Source organism: Bos taurus, chromosome 10 (assembly GCF_002263795.3).
Source record: "Bos taurus isolate L1 Dominette 01449 registration number 42190680 breed Hereford chromosome 10, ARS-UCD2.0, whole genome shotgun sequence".
In the NCBI taxonomy this organism is placed as follows: domain Eukaryota; kingdom Metazoa; phylum Chordata; class Mammalia; order Artiodactyla; family Bovidae; genus Bos; species Bos taurus.
This window is the reverse complement of record NC_037337.1, coordinates 41,153,152-41,169,997: the sequence shown is the minus strand read 5'-3', so window position 1 is coordinate 41,169,997 and position 16,846 is coordinate 41,153,152.

The window sequence follows — 16,846 nt, the reverse complement described above, 5'->3', positions numbered from 1 at the left end:
GTCCAGATGACCTGAAGCAATACTGAGCTACACCTAATGGCAGTTCTTAGCTTAAATATTTATCTATGACCTTATTTTCACATAGCCTTATTATTTGCTGCTGCCGCTGCGAAGTCGCTCCAGTCGTGTCCGACTCTGTGCGACCCCATAGACGGCAGCCCACCAGGCTCCCCCGTCCCTGGGGTTCTCCAGGCAAGAACACTGGAGTGGGTTGCCATTTCCTTCTCCAATGCATGAGAGTGAAAAGTGAAAGTGAAGTCGCTCAGTCGTGTCCGACTCTTCGCGACCCCATGGACCGTGCATGGGATTTTCCAGGCAAGAGTCCTGGAGCGGGGTGCCATCGCCTTCTCTGAGCTTTATTACTTATTTCCTGCCTATTTTACAAGATTATTTTTTTTTTTCATTATTAAACGCGTGACTGAGCTTCCAATAAACATAATGATTACTAGTTATGGGGTCTCTAGGAGTCGGACGCAACTGAGCGACTTCACTTTCACTTCTCACTTTCATGCATTGGAGAAGGAAATGGCAACGCATTCCAGAATTCTTGCCTGGAGAATCCCGGGGATGGGAGAGCCTGGTGGGCTGCCGTCTGTGGCGTCGCACCGAGTCGGACAGGACTGACGCAGCTTAGCAGCAGCAGCAGGCAACTTGAAACAATTGACCAAATATATAATTCTATAAGATGAATGACTGTTAACAGTGTAACTCCAGATATGGGAAGAAGCAATAAGACAGAAGCATTCCCTAGACTGTAACAGACTAGCAAAACAGGGGTCCAGAGGTTTTGGGTACTGTTGCTGCTGCTGCTGCTAAGTCACTTCAGTCGTGTCTGACTCTCTGCGACCCCATAGATGGTAGCCCACCAGGCTCCCCCGTCCCTGGGGTTCTCCAGGCAAGAACACTGGAGTGGGTTGCCATTTCCTTCTCCAATGCATGAGAGTGAAAAGTGAAAGTGAAGTCGCTCAGTTGTGTTCGACTCCCAGCGACGCCATGGACTGCAGCCTACCAGGCTCCTTGGTCCATGGGATTTTCCAGGCAAGAGTACTGGAGTGGGGTGCCATTGCCTTCTCCGTGGGTACTGTTAACAGGGCCTAATATGGCAACTGGAGAAGGCAATGGCACCCCACTCCAGTACTCTTGCCTGGCAAATCCTATGGACGGAGGAGCCTGGTAGGCTGAAGTCCATGGGGTCGCGAAGAGTTGGACATGACTGAGCGACTTCCCTTTCACTTTTCACTCTTATGCATTGGAGAAGGAAATGGCAACCCACACAAGTGTTCTTGCCTGAAGAATCCCAGGGACGGGGGCGCCTGGCGGGCTGCCGTCTCTGGGGTCGCACAGAGTCGGACAGGACTGAAGCACAATAGCACATTAAATAGCTTTGCCTGACCTGGGAATGAACATTCCTAGAACCTCCAGACAAATTGTTCATAAAATGCCTCCCAAACCTTGGTTGAAGATAAGACCAAAAGGGAGAGCATGGTAAAGTAAAAGATGCTGCCTACCATTTAGTTGTATAGAAATCAAGTAAATAGCCACTGCAGTTGCTGACCTACAATACACCTGGAAACAAGATTGGGGCAGTACTTTCTTGGTGGTGAAGTGGATAAGAATCTGCCTACCAATGCAGGGGACATGGGTTTGATCCCTGGACCGAGAAGATTCCGCATGCTGCTGAGCAACTAAGTCTGTGGGCCACAACTACTGAGCCTGTGCTCTAGAGCCTGTGAGCCCAAGTACTGAGCCCATGTGCCTAGAGTTTATGCTCCACAACAGGGGGAGCTACAAGAGATGCCTGCACGACACAATGAAGAGTAGTCCCTGCTCACCGCAACTAGAGAAAGCCATGCAAAGCAAAGAAGACCCAGTGCAGCCCAAAATAAACTAAAAAAAAAAAAAAAAAAAAGAATATTGGAGCAAAGAGCAGGATGAGATACTCCATACTATGGGAAAATTGGCAGAACTATCCCTCAAATAGCTAAATATTTTTATTAGAAAATTTTACGAACCCAGTTTCTTGCATCTTCCCATACTTAGAAAAGCACTAACACCATTAACTAAGATATCTCTTCTTTGCGAATAGCAGTAGCCTCCTACCAAGATAGGCCTTTAATTGCACACACCTTCTCCAAAATCACATGTGTATGGGCCCTCCCCCTTACCTTTTTCTTTTTATTTCCTCAGAATTTCCATCCTATTTACAGTTGAATGATATTCCTTTGCATGTATGTAATCACATATATAAAATACCATATATGTATATGTATATCACATTATCTTTTTTGGTTGTTGGTTTCTGCCATGTATCAACATGAATCAGCTATAGGTATACACAAGCCCCTTTCCTCTTGAACCTGCCTTCTCCCTCCCACCTCCCACCCCATTCCATGAAGACAGTATGGTACTGGCATAAAAACAGAAATATAAACCAATGGAACAAGATAGAAAGCCCAGAGATAAACCATGCACTTATGGGCACCTTATCTTTAACAAAGGAGGCAAGAATATACAATAGAGAAAAGATAACCTCTTCAATAAGTGATGCTGGACAGCTACATGCAAAAGAATGAAACTAGAATATTTCCCTTTATCTTTTCAGAACAGCTTTCAGAGCTCTCTGAGAAGACTGTCTTCTGGGTTATAATCCTCAGGTTGGCTTGAATAAAAATTTCCTTCTTAGATTGAGTATTGATTAATTTTTGTTGTCAGTAGTGAACAGGAAAAAAAAAATCTTGGTTCTTTCCTAGCCTTATTTTTTCTCATGATTTTACATTTCTTAATTGCCTATTCTTTCAGTAGGCTTCCTAAGATTAATGAACAACATTTTTAAAATAAATATTTGTAGATTGAGGGATTCCTTGTGGCTTGGTGGAATAAATAAATTCCATTTTTGGCTATAATATCTCTCAAGTACAAATACATAAACTGTTGTAATTTAACTTTTTCTGTATCTGTAGCTATAGCCATACTGTATATTTCTGTATCTTTGTGTCATTTGGGAACTTATCAATTCAGGATCAGTATCTTTCTCTACTACACTGCATGGGAGAAATCTTGCAAATACACTTGCCAGAATCTCTTGTCAGCAGGATTCTGGGTTAGATTCAGGTAAAAGCATTCACATAAGATTTGGAAGTCTAAAGACCTCCCCTGGCAGTGGCAGGCAGATACAAAAGATTAATATAAGCTCTCAAGCACATTGGGGGTGACTTACGGGCCTTGTTGCAGAAAGGGGAGCTCATTAGAACCAGTCTTGTGTGATTTCTGTAAACTTCTAATCTCTGCGATGACATTTTTCTCTGACTCTTGCTCTCCAAGCCTTTCTAAGAGTTTTCTATGCACACCTGATTCTCTGTGCTATAATCCTTTTCTGTTATACTTAGCATATGTTGAAATGGAATTGTTTTCTGTAATACTTTGAATATGACTAAACCATGATTGATAACAATTTATGTCCACATCATTAACTGTATCTCTTTATGTTTATCCATAATTGTATCTATACATAGTCATCTGTTGATGAGAAGTTATTCAGAAATGTAAAAATGAATTCTAGAATTGTCTTTGAATAATGATTTCCATGAAACCAAAGCACTGACTTCATGTATGACTAAAGATTTTTCTAAAATATCTTGGCAAACTGTTATAGCTCACAATAATATAGAGTTATCAGTGGCATGCAAAGAGGTGTTTAAAGATACATTTTAAACAATATCTAGAATATAAAATTAAAAATAATGCATTAACTCTATTGTAGATCCTTTTGATTTGTTCATAACTAAAGAAAGAAGCAGAATTATTGGTAAAAGCAATATTTCAATATTCATGCTTCTTTCTTGGAAATCATATGGCAAACTTTAAATTTGTCATTATCTTTATATTTTTTAAATGACAGAATCCTGAACTGTATTTACTGTTTATGAAGCTAATATCTATGGCTATAATTTGAAACATTATATTGATAGTTAAGTCTATTCCCCAGGACTTTTGATTGGAATTTAATGTAGTCCTAGAGAAATGACAGTTCATTGACTAAAGCAATAATCACTTTGAGTAAAAATCACAAATCTCTAAAACCTCTAATAGGCTTAGAACTATTTAAAGTATGGAGGTTGATATCAAATCTGTAATAAAAGTACAAAATAATTTAAAAGCTCTTAAAGGGGATAATTATATTCACATTATATTATTAATGTTTTATGTGATTCCAGACAACTAATATTTACAGTCGCTCAGACCAGACTATATGCCTAGAGGCTAAATTACCTTACTCAGGTTCTAAAGGGAACTGGCTGGCCCTTTTTACTCCTTTTATTCATATCTATGCTTTCCCCTGATTCACAGTTCTTAAAATGACCCTTTGTTCTCCCATAGCAAATTGTATCACTCATTACCACAATCTCTTAAAGAGCTTTACTACATTCAGAGTATCTTTGTAGGGCACAAATATGATCATGCCATTTGCCTATTTGAACTATTCAAAATCTTACCCTTTCATCTCAAGAAATGTTCAAAACCTTAATATGAATCATAGACCCTTTTCTGCTCAGGTCCCCTTTTAGCCTCCAGGTTATATATAATGATAGCTGGCTGTTCATTCTCTCTGTTCTAGAGATAAACAACTCTGCTCTAGAGTTAATTTCCTGACTAGGTGAGGTTATCTCCAGAAGAAGTCCAGACTTTTACTAGGTAGAGTGAAGGAAGAGGGATTGGAACTGAAATAAATGTGGCTCTGGAAGATATTAAGGAGAATACCTCCTCAATTTGGCAGCCAACTCCAATTTCAATACCTTGGAAGAAATAGACAGTGGTTTCCCAGAGAAGTAATGTGAGGTTGTATCTGCAGAAAGGATCATTGACCACTGAGAGAAAGCATAGCTCTTCCCTCCACAAGAAATATACCTGTAATATTATTTCTTATTTGTCAGGCCACAACATATATGTCACTTCTGGAATACCTTCAAGACTGGAGTGTAGGCTCTTGCTTTTGCTTTTCCATGATACTTTGTATCTTTACCCATTTGATAAATTTATCACACTGTATTATAATGAATTTTTCAAAATTTATTTTTACTACCAAAATTATATGTGAATTTTTTGATACATTGAAATAATGGCTTCACTACACTAACATTTGTATCATTTAAAAGTAATCTATCAATTTCCTCTCACTTATAGATAACACTGTTAACAGGATATTTATATATATATATATATATATATATATATATGTATGTATATATATGAGTGTAAATTTTAGTTACTTGTCAACTCAATCTGTTTTTGTGTAATTTAAGTATGTGTTTTCTCAATAATAAATTTTTGAAAATAATTTTCTTCTATAAAAGTTTAAAGATTAATGAATAAAGTATAGGATTACATTTCACTACATGCCTGATGTTCTAGTAAAGAACTGATAAAGTCGTTCAGAGTACAGATAGAATTTAAGAAATGTATTATAGCTTCTGTTGCACTAAAGTCCTCCTATACTATATATATTTAAATACTTTGTTTTATCTTCTACTAAATCATCACCACATGTATATATTTTTAGGCCAATAGTCACTGTTTTTAACTGTGACATTGCTGACTCTGGATGGCACCCTACTCCAGTTACTTTTGCCTGGAAAATCTCATGGACAGAGAAGCCTGGAAGGATGCAATCCATGGGGTCGCTGAGGGTTGGACACGACTGAGCGACTTCACTTTCACCCATTGGAGAAGGAAATGGCAACCCACTCCAGTGTTCTTGCCTGGAGAATCCCAGGGATGGGGGAGCCTGGTGGGCTGCTGTCTATGGTGTTGCACAGAGTCAGACACGACTGAAGTGATTTAGCAGCTCCTCTCCACAGAATCTCAATTTTACATCCTACTTCACCCAACTATCTCAGTGAATCTGTCAACTTTTAATGTCTCTGTTCTTGCCACTATGGTCTCTGAAATGAACTTGGAAGGCTTTCTCTATTGGGCCTGGTCTCCCTCAAGGACTGGCTTGGATCTTGCAGAAGAGGGCTTATATATCCTGGTTCCCATAGGTCTCAGGATATAAGGATCATGATTTATTTTTTAGTTCATTTAAGTAGAATGAACTAAGTCAACAATGGTTAGATATATTCATTCTGCTAATAAGTTAGAAGAAATTATACAATTGAGATTAAACCTGCTTTGAGAAGCAGGGCCAAAGCAAAGCTGGTTCTATTTTTACTTTCTATTTTTAAAATAAATTTATATTTTTAGAAGAGTTGCAAAGAGTTAACTGTGGAAGCAGGAAGACAAGCTATGAATGTTGGGATGACGTATCGGTGGCCTTGACCAAAATATGAGTGGTGGAACTAGTAATGTGGAGCTCAGCATCTGGATATTATTTTGCCAAAAAATTGGATGTAATTTACAAGATAAAAAGTTGAGTATCTAAGGATTTTGGCTGAAACAGCTAGAAGGCTAGTATTTCACTTAACTGAGTGAAATGGGTGGAACAGAATTGAAGTAGCAAGAGAAATCAGGAATCTCATACTATATGTGATCACCAAGAGAATGTGTAGACAGAGACAAGAAGCCCCAAAACTGAGCCCTGAGCACACCAACATCCAGGGACTAGAAGCAGAGGAGGGACTGATGGAGACTGTGTGTGTGTGTGTGTGTGTGTGTGTGTGTGTGTGTGTGTGTATTCAGTCACTTCAATTGTGTCCAACTCCTTGCGACCCCATGGACTTTAGCCCACAAGGCTCCACTGTCCATGGGATTCTCCAGGCAAGAATACTGGAGTGGGTTGCCACACCTTTCTCCAGGGGATCTTCCCAACCCAGGGATCAAACCCATGTCTCACGTCTCCTGCATTGGCAGGCAGGTTCTTTACCACCAGCACTACCTGGGAAGCCCATGTTGTTGACTATCAGAAGACAAAGACTGGGTTAGGAAGCTAGCTGGATGGAGATCTGGACAGCACTCCACCACCACCTCCTGTATTCATGTCCAGCCTTCAGTCAGCCTGGTTTAGAGCAGATGCTCTTGGCCACATTCAACCTGTCTGCCTTTGCTTTTGCTCTGTGGTGACAGAGCATGGGTGTGAAATGGGAAGAACATGGCTTGCCCTCAGTAGATGGGACAGAGCTGCAATATTGTTGGTGGGGGATGACCTTCAGGGCACAGGGCAGAGTTTCCAGAGCGGGTGCCTTTGCTGCTAATACTCCTTCCTGGTCAGTGTGCTGCCCGTGGGGCTACCAGATAGATACTGGGAGTTGGGCATAATGGAGACTAAGTAGAAATAACTATTCAGGTAAAAGAAAAATGAATAATGTCCTGGAAATTAATGGTCGGAAAGATCACTTTTGTTGTTACTAATGGGTCAAGTATTGATAATATGAGATATTTAATGAATATTTAATATTAACAGAGTGTTATGGAGGCATTGGTAAATTCGACAAAGCATGTGATACACATCACCCCTACCTCAACACATAGACACACACACACACACACACACACACACACACACACACATCTCTTCCAACATGCATCATTCACTTTCTCTCCCAGCATACTACAATTACTGCTGGTATGGTTCATATGTACTTCTTTCCCCCCTTATAAAATGGCATTGGATTGATCATCTTAAGCTTTCATTCATTTGAGCTCTGGCCAATGAATTTTCAGAACATGACTGCAAGTTACTGATATCTGATTTGAAACAACAAAATTACACAGGCAATGTGAAACACAGGCCCATTTCCCTGCCTATTCTGCAATACCTTAGCACAAATATTATTCGTCCAGATATACACTTGATTAATGACATATTTGTGATCATTAACCAGAGATTCTCTGGGCTTCAGTGTCTTTTTACACAAAATAAAGGGAATTGATTAAATATTTAGAAATTGCCACTCCTTCTAAGCCTGAAAGGAAATCCCTGGACATCAAGTGCCCTGTGGCTCAAATATTGATGTGGGAATGGATTGTGCAGAAAGGAGCCAAGAATCCAGAAAGCACAAAGATGCATCAGATAAATTTTGCCTTTAGTCAGCCATGGGCACCAGTCCCCATTTACTTCAACTGTCTCAGGAAGTTTACAACTCAATATAAACACCGGAGCTTAATTTCACTATGAGAACTCACAAATTTTATGATAGTGCATATTGTCATTACTAAAATCTCATTAAGATCTGCAGTTTCCTAATTGAAGTATAGAATAATGTGCAATGTTAATGAAATGACAATGACATTCAAATATCATTGTGAAGAAGTAGAGCAATAACAAGTTTCAAAGAGTCTAAAATTTCATTCCACTATGTATGATGGGCCACTCATTTGATCAATAAATGTTTATTATCTCAATAAAATCAACTTATTTTGAGAGATAGAAAGGTACTATAGGTAACAGATGATAATTTACTTTCATGTATTATCTTGATATAAATGGCTATATCAATTAATTAATATTTTACATTTATGTGATTTGTTTAAAATATTGATTTAAATTATTTAAATATGCTCCCAAATTTTCAATAATCTTAGACACACTGAAAGAAGTATTTCAGGAATTTAATCTTTATAAAGGAGATGAAAACCCACCAAGTTAAGAATTATTCTAATAATATTCACTGTATATTGGGTTGGCCAAATATTCATTTGAGTTTTTCTGTTACTGTCTTGAGGAAAAACCTGAAGGAACTATGTGACCAACCAAATATTTTATACTTTCTGGTGAATTCTGTAATCCTACTCTCAGTTCAGTTCAGTTCAGTAGCTCAGTCCATTCTGACTCTTTGCAACCCCATGGACTGCAGCATGACAGGTCTCCTGTCCATCACCAACTTCCGGAGTTTACTCAAACTCATGTTCATCCCGACGGAGAGGCCATTCAACCATCTCATCCTCTGTCATCCCCTTCTCCCCCTACCTTCAATCTTTCCCAGTATCAGGGTCTTTTCAAATGAGTCAGTTCTTTGCATCATATGGCCAAAGTCTTGGAGTTTCAGCTTCAGCATCAGTCCTTCCAATGAGTACCCAGGACTGGTCTCCTTTAGGATGGACTGGTTGGATCTCCTTACAGTCCAAGGGATTCTTAAGAGTCTTCTCCAACACCACAATTCAAAAGCATCAATTCTTCAGTGCTCAGCTTTCTTTACGGTCCAAATCTCACACCATACATGACTACTGGAAAAAACAGAGCTTTGACTAGACGGACCTTTGTTGGCAAAGTAATGTCTCTGCTTTTTAATATGCTGTCTAGGTTGGTCAGAGCTTTTCTTCCAAGGAGCAAGTGTCTTTGAATTTCATGGCTGCAGTCACCTTCTGCAGTGATTTTGGAGCCCCCAAAAATAAAGTCTCTCACTGTTTCCACTGTTTCCCCATCTATTTGCCATGAAGTGTTGGGACCAGATGCCATGATTTAGTTTTCTGAATGTTGAGTTCCAAGCCAACTTTTTCACTCTGCTCTTTCACTTTTATCAATAGGTTCTTTAGTTCTTCTTTGCTTTCTACCATAAGGGTGGTGTTATCTGCATATCTGAGGTTATTGATATTTCTCCCAGCAATCTTGATTCCAGCTTGTGCTTCATCCAGCCCAGCGTTTCTCATGATGTACTCTGCATGTAAGTTAAACAAGCAAGGTGACAATATACAGCCTTGACGTACTCCTTTTCCTATTTAAAACCAGTCTGTTGTTCCATGTCCAGTTCTAACTGTTGCTTCCTGATCTGCATATAGGTTTCTCAAGAGGCAGGTCAGGTGGTCTGGTATTCCCAACTCTGGTGGAGAGACCTGAGAAAATGTGGTCCATTGTAGAAGGGAATGGCAAATCACTTCAGTATTCTTGCCTTGAGAACCCCATGAACAGTATGAAAAGGCAAAAAGATAGGACACTGAAAGATGAACTCTCCAGGTCGGTAGGTACCCAATATGTTACTGGAGATAAGTAGAGAAATAACTTCAGAGTAAGTGAAGAGACAAAGCCAAAGCAAAAACAACACCCAGTTGTGGATGTGACTGATGACAGAAGCAAGGTCCGATGCTGTAAAGAGCAATACTGCATATGAACCTGGAATGTTAGGTCCATGAATCAAGACAAATTGGAAGTGATCAAACAGGTGATGACAAGAGTAAATATTGACATTAAAATGGACAAATGGGTAATTTAACTCTGATGATCATTATATCTACTACTGTGGGCAAGAATACCTTAGAAGAAATGGAGTAGCCATCCATCACAGTCAACAAAAGAGTCTGAAATGCAGTCTCAAAAACAACAGAATGATCTCTGTCCGTTTCCAAGGCAAACAATTCAATATCACGGTAATCCAAGTCTATGCCCAGACCAGTAATGCTAAAGAAGCTGAAGTTGAATGGTTCTATGAAGACCTACAAAAGCTTCTAGAACTAACATCAAAAGAGATGTCCTTTTCATTATATGGGACTGGAATGCAAAAGTAGGAAGTCAAGAAACACCTGAAGTAAGAGGCAAATTTGGCCTGGGAGTACAAAATGAAACAGGGCAAAGGCTAATAGAGTTTTGCCAAGATAACTCACTGGTCATAGCAAACACCCTTTTCCAACAACACAAGGGAAGACTCACACATGGACATCACCAGATGGTCAACACCGAAAACAGATTGATTACATTCTTTGCAGCCAAAGGTGGAAAAGCTGTATACAGTCATCAAAAATAACATCAGGAGCTGACTGTGGCTCAGATCATGAACTCTTTATTGCAAAATTCATACTTATATTGTAGAAAGTAGGGAAAACCACTAGACCATTTAGGTATGACCTAAATCATATCCCTTATGATTATAGTGCAAGTGATAAATAGATTTAAGGGACTAGATCTGATAGAGTGATGGATAAACTATGGACAGAGTTTCATGCCATTGTACAGGAGACAGGGATCAAGACCATCCCCAATAAAAAGAAATGCAAAAAGGCAAAATGGTTGTCTGAGGAGGCCTTACAAATAGCTGTGAAAAGAAGAGAAGCAAAAAGCAAAGGAGAAAAGGAAAGATATACCCATCTGAATGCAGAGTTCCAAAGAATAGCAAGGAGACATTAGAAAGCCTTGCTCTGTGATGAATGCAAAGAAATAGAGGAAAATAATTGAATGGGAAAGACTAGAGTTCTCTTCAATAAAATTAGAGATACCAAGGGAACATTTCATGCAAAGATGGGCTCAATAAAGGACAAAAATGGTATGGACCTAACAGAAGCAGAAGATATTAAGAAGAGGTGGCAAGAATACACAGAAGAACTCTACAAAAAAGATCTTCATGACCCAGATAACCATGATGGTGTGATCACTGACCTAGAGCCAGACATCCTGGAATGCGAAGTCAAGCAAGCCTTAGGAAGCATCATTACAAACAAAGCTAGAGGAGGTGATGGAATTCCAGTTGAGCTATTTCAAATGCTGAAAGATAATGCTGTGAAAGTGCTGCACTCAATATGCCAGCAAATTTGGAAAACTCAGCAATGGACATAGGATTGGAAAAGTTCAGTTTTCATTCCAATCCCAAAGAAAGGCAATGCCAAAGAATGCTGAAACTACCATACAATTGCACTCATCTCACATGCTAGTAAAGTAATGCTCAAAATTCTCCAAGCCAGGCTTCAACAGTACACGAATCCTACTCTAGTATTAAGTAAATGGGCCCTAAAAGTGCAGAAATCTGAAAAAGAAATACCTGCTTATTCAGTTGTATAGCACATAGTGTAATGCCCTTGTTCACGTGCTTGCTCTGTTGCACCTAATTCTTTGTGACCCTACTGACTGCAGTCCACCAAGCAACTCTGTCCACAGGGGGATTTTCCTGGCAAGAAAACCAGAGTGGATTGCCATCTCCTTTTCTTAGGGATCTAACCCAAGTCCCCTGTATGTCCTGCAAACTTTACCACTGAGTCACCTGGGAATGCTGAAGCTGAAGCTCCAATATTTTGGCCACCTGATGTGAAGAACTGACTTATTGGAAAAGACCCTGATGCTGGGAAAGATTGAAGGCAGGAGGACAAAGGGAAAATAGAGAATGAGATGGTTGGACTGCATCACGGACTCAATGGAGATGAATTTTAGCAAGCTCTGGGAGTTGGTGATGGATGGGGAAGTCTGGCGTTTTGCAGTCCATGGCGTTGCAGAGTCAGACATGACTGAGTAACTGAACTGAAAACCCAGGAAGCCTGCCTTAGTCCACAAGAGGTCTCAAATATCTGTTAATTCATATATAAAACTACAGCATTCAATCCTCAGGTCAAAAAACTCTTGGCATTTAAATAAATTTTTCTTTATTAATTAATTAAATTATAAATAATTTGTTTCATTAATTTAATACACATTTTAATGGATGAAATCAGAGACTAGAAGTGATGTGGCAGAATATAGGGAAAATCCTGTCATTGCACAGAGTAATAGATGTGATGATATAGTACTTGCAGGCCATAAAGATGGATATCTGTTTTGATTTATAAAAAATATAAATAAATATCAACTATAATGTATTCTTTAAAGTTAATTTTTAGGAAAAAGCCATATATTTTAACCTAACATACATAATTGGATATCATCTTAGCTGAACTTATTGGTTCTTACTACATAGTAACTGACAGAACCTTCATGGTGCTCTTCATAAAAATCACTACATTTCCCTAAAGTCATACCAATGAGGTTATGAATATTCTGTGTTGGACTATTTCATACTTCAAAGAGGAGTGTCCACTGTTCACAGAGACAGCAGGAAATAAAATTCCCTTCCTATAACATTACAATGGGACAGATGTGAACAGTCAGTCACTGACCTTTCAAGTTTTTATTTTTCTCATCTATAAAATGCTAGCTATTAATTTATGTGACATATATTATTTTGGGTCCTATTACATGACATTTATTATTCAGACTGTTAAAGAGTTGTAAAGCGACAATTGTAACCAGGACAGATAAAGTTCCTGATCTCCTAAAATCTCATTCTTACGGTAAGTGAGATAAAATAAACATACATAAGAAAACATTACCTACTAAGAACTCCTAAGATGCAGTGGTGATTAATGGTCCCTATGAAGGAATATGAATGCAGAAAAGGCATGAAGATTTATGATTAAAATATTACTCAAAGGGATAGCAATTTTAAAAGTTCTAAGTTGAAAATTATTTATTATGTTTAAACATAGAGAGGAATGTTTGGCATAAATGAAAGGTGGTAGAAGATGAAGAAAGGGAGGTAGGAAGCAGAGAGTGTAGGAACTTGAAAAAAAAGGGAAAAGTTTGTATTATTCTAAAGCAGTTAAAAGCCATCAGCTCAGTTCAGTTCAGTTCAGTCGCTCAGTCATGTCCAACTCTTTGCGACCCCATGAATCGCAGCACGCCAGGCCTCCCTGTCCATCACCAACTCCTGGAGTTCACTAAAACTCATGTCCGTCAAGTCGGTGATGCCATCCAGCCATCTCATCCTCTGTCGTCCCCTTCTCCTCCTGCCCCCAATCCCTCCCAGCATCAGAGTCTTTTCCAATGAGTAAACTCTTTGCATGAGGTGGCCAAAGTATTGGAGTTTCAGCTTTAGCATCACTCCTTCCAAAGAACACCCAGGACTGATCTCCTTTAGAGTGGACTGGTTGGATCTCAGTAACTCTTAAAAAATAATAATATATTTTTAGGTAAGTTTTAAGTATATAGAAAAATTTAGTGGAAAGTACAGAGTTCCCACCTATTCCATCAACTCCCCAGTCACTCACATAGTTTGCCCTATTATTAACATCTGGTATTAATGTGGCATATTTTTTACTCTTAAGGAACCAAAATTGTTTTTTTATTACTATATACTAGTATTTATATTGTTTCACACTTTGTGTTGTACAGTCTATGAGTTTTGATAAATACAAAATATGTATCCACAATTAGAGTATCATATAGAATAGTTTCACTTCTCTAAACATTCATGCTCCCCACCTATTATCATTTCCTCCCTCTGAGATTCCTCTAATCACGGATCATTTTAGTGTCTCCATAGTTTTGCCTTTTTCAGAATATAGTTAGACTCATACATTATGTCTTTTCAGGTTGGCTTCTTTCACTTAGCAATATGCATTTAAGGTCCCTCCATGTCTTTTCTTGTCATGATAATTTACTTCTTTTATCACTAAATAATATTTTATTGTATGGATGTACTATACTTTCGAACCCATTCATTTATGGAAGACCATCTTGGTTACCTCCAAGTTCTGAAAATTATAAATAAAGCTGTTATAAATATGTGCAGATTTATCTGTGAACATAAATTTTCAATTCATTTAGCTAAATAGCAAGGCAGAATGACAAGAGGGTAACAGAGGATGAGATGGCTGGATTGCATCATCAATTCAATGGACATAAAATTGAGAAAATTCAGGGAAATGGTGAGGGACAGAGAGTTCATGTAGCAGTCCATGGGGTCACAAAGAGTCGGACATGACTTGGCGACTGAACAACTAATAGCAAGGCACACGATTACTAAATTGCATGCTAAGAGTGTATTCAGTTTCATAAGAATCTGTCCAACTGCATTTCAAAGCAGCTGTTTCATTTTGCATTCTTAACAACAACATGAAAATTCCTGTTGGTCCACATCCTTGCTAGCATTTGTTTTAGTCAGTGTTTGGGATTTCAGCCATTCTAATAGATGTGTAAAGGTATCTCATTTTCATTTTAATTTGTAATTTTTATGACATATTATTTTGAGCATCTTTTCAGATGCTTTAATGCCTATTTGGTGAAGTATCTGTTCAGATATGGTGTCTTCTTTTAACTGGGTTGTTTGATTTCTTATTGTTCAGTTGTAAGAATTATTTCCATATTTGGTAAACTAGTCTTTTATCAGATATATACCTTGCAAAGATTTTATCTCAGACACTGGTTTGCTTTTCAATTCCTCGTTTCTCTGTCATTTTTTAGAAGTTTTTAATGTTAATGGAGTCTAACATATAAACTTGCTCTTTCATGAATAATGCTTTAGGAATTATATCTAAAGGGTCATCACCAAACCCAAAGCCATTTAGACTTTCTCCTATATTTTTTTTTCTAGGAATTTTGGCATTTAGCATTTTACATTTAGGCATATGAGCCATTTTGAGTCAATTTTTCTAGAAAGTGTAAGTTCTGTATCATTATTATTTTTGCGTGTGGATGTTTTAACATCAATTGTTGAAAAGATTATCCTTTTCCACTGAATTGCTTATACTTCTTTATCAAAGATTGGATCAACATCAGGAAGTTATAAAATGGGATAACAGTTCTATGAGCTATTTACGCATGTGGGATATTTATTAATGCTTTATTAGTCACATCATTTGCAAATATTTTCTCTCATTCTGTAGGTTGTCTTTTTATTTTGTTTATGGTTTTCTTTGTTGTGCAAAAGCTTTCAAGTTTAATTAGGTCTCATCAAGCTTTTCAACTTAAATTCATTTCTTTTTGTTTTTATTTTCTTCATTTGAGAGATGGATCCAAAAATATTACATTGATTAATGTCAAAAATGTTTTCCTCTAATATTTTGTGGTATCTGTTCTTAAATTTAAATCTTTAATTCATTTTGAGCTTACTTTTATATATAGTATTAAGAACATTTTAATTTCATTCTTTTACATGGAGTTGTCCAGTTTTTCCAGACCATTATTGAAGAGACTGCCTTTTCTCTGTTGTATATTCTTACCTGCTTTGTTTTAGATTAATTGACTATAAGTGTGTGGGTTTAATTCTGGGCTCTCTACCTTGCTTCATTGATCTATATGTCTGTTTTGTGACATCACCATGTTAATTTTTATTGTAGGTTTTGTTGTAGTCTTAAATCAGTGATTCCTGCAGCCACTATGAAAATTAGACAGGGGTTTCTCATAAAACTAAAAATGGAACTACCATCAGTTCAGTTAGGTTCAGTTCAGTCACTCAGTCTTGTACAACTCTTCATGACCCTATGGACTGCAGCATGCCAGGCTTCTCTGTCCATCAACAACTCCCCAAGTCAGTGATGACATCCAACCATCTCATCCTCTGTCATCCCTTTCTCCTCCAGCCTTCAATCTTTCCAAGCATCAGGGCCTTTTCCAAAGAGTCAGTTCTTCCTGGCAGAGGCCAGAGAATTGGAGTTTTAGCTTCAACATCAGTCCTTCCAATGAATAGTCAGGACTGATTTCCTTTAGGATGGACTGGTTGGATCTCCTTGCAGTCCAAGGGACTCTCAAGAGTCTTCTCCAACACCACAGTTCAAAAGCATCAATTCTTCGGTGCTTAGCCTTCTTCACAGTCCAACTCTCACATCCATACATGACTACTGGAAAAACCATAGCTTTGACTAGATGGACCTTTGTTGGCAAAGTAATGTCTCTGCTTTTTAATATGCTGTCTAGTTTGGTCAGAGCTTTTCTTCCAAGGAGCAAGTGTCTTTTAATTTCATGGCTGCAGTCACATCTTCAGTGATTTTGGAGCCCCCCAAAATAAAGTCTCTCACTGTTTCCACTGTTTCCCCATCTATTTGCCGTGAAGTGTTGGGACCAGATGCCATGATCTTAGTTTTTTGAATGTTGAGTTTTAAGCCATCTTTTTCACTCTCCTATTTCCCTTTCATCAAGAGGCTCTTTAGTACCTCTTCTCTGTCTGCCATAATGATGGCATCACCTGCATGTCTGATGTTATTGATACTTCTCCCGGCAATCTTGATTCCAGCTTGTGCTTCATGTAGCCCAGCATTCCGCATGACGTACTCTGCATAGAAGCTATATAAACAGGGTGACAATATACAGCCTTGACTTACTCCTTTCCCAATTTGGAACGAGCCCATTGTCCCATGTCTGGTTCCAATTGTTGCTCTTGAGCTGCATACAAGTTTTTGAGGA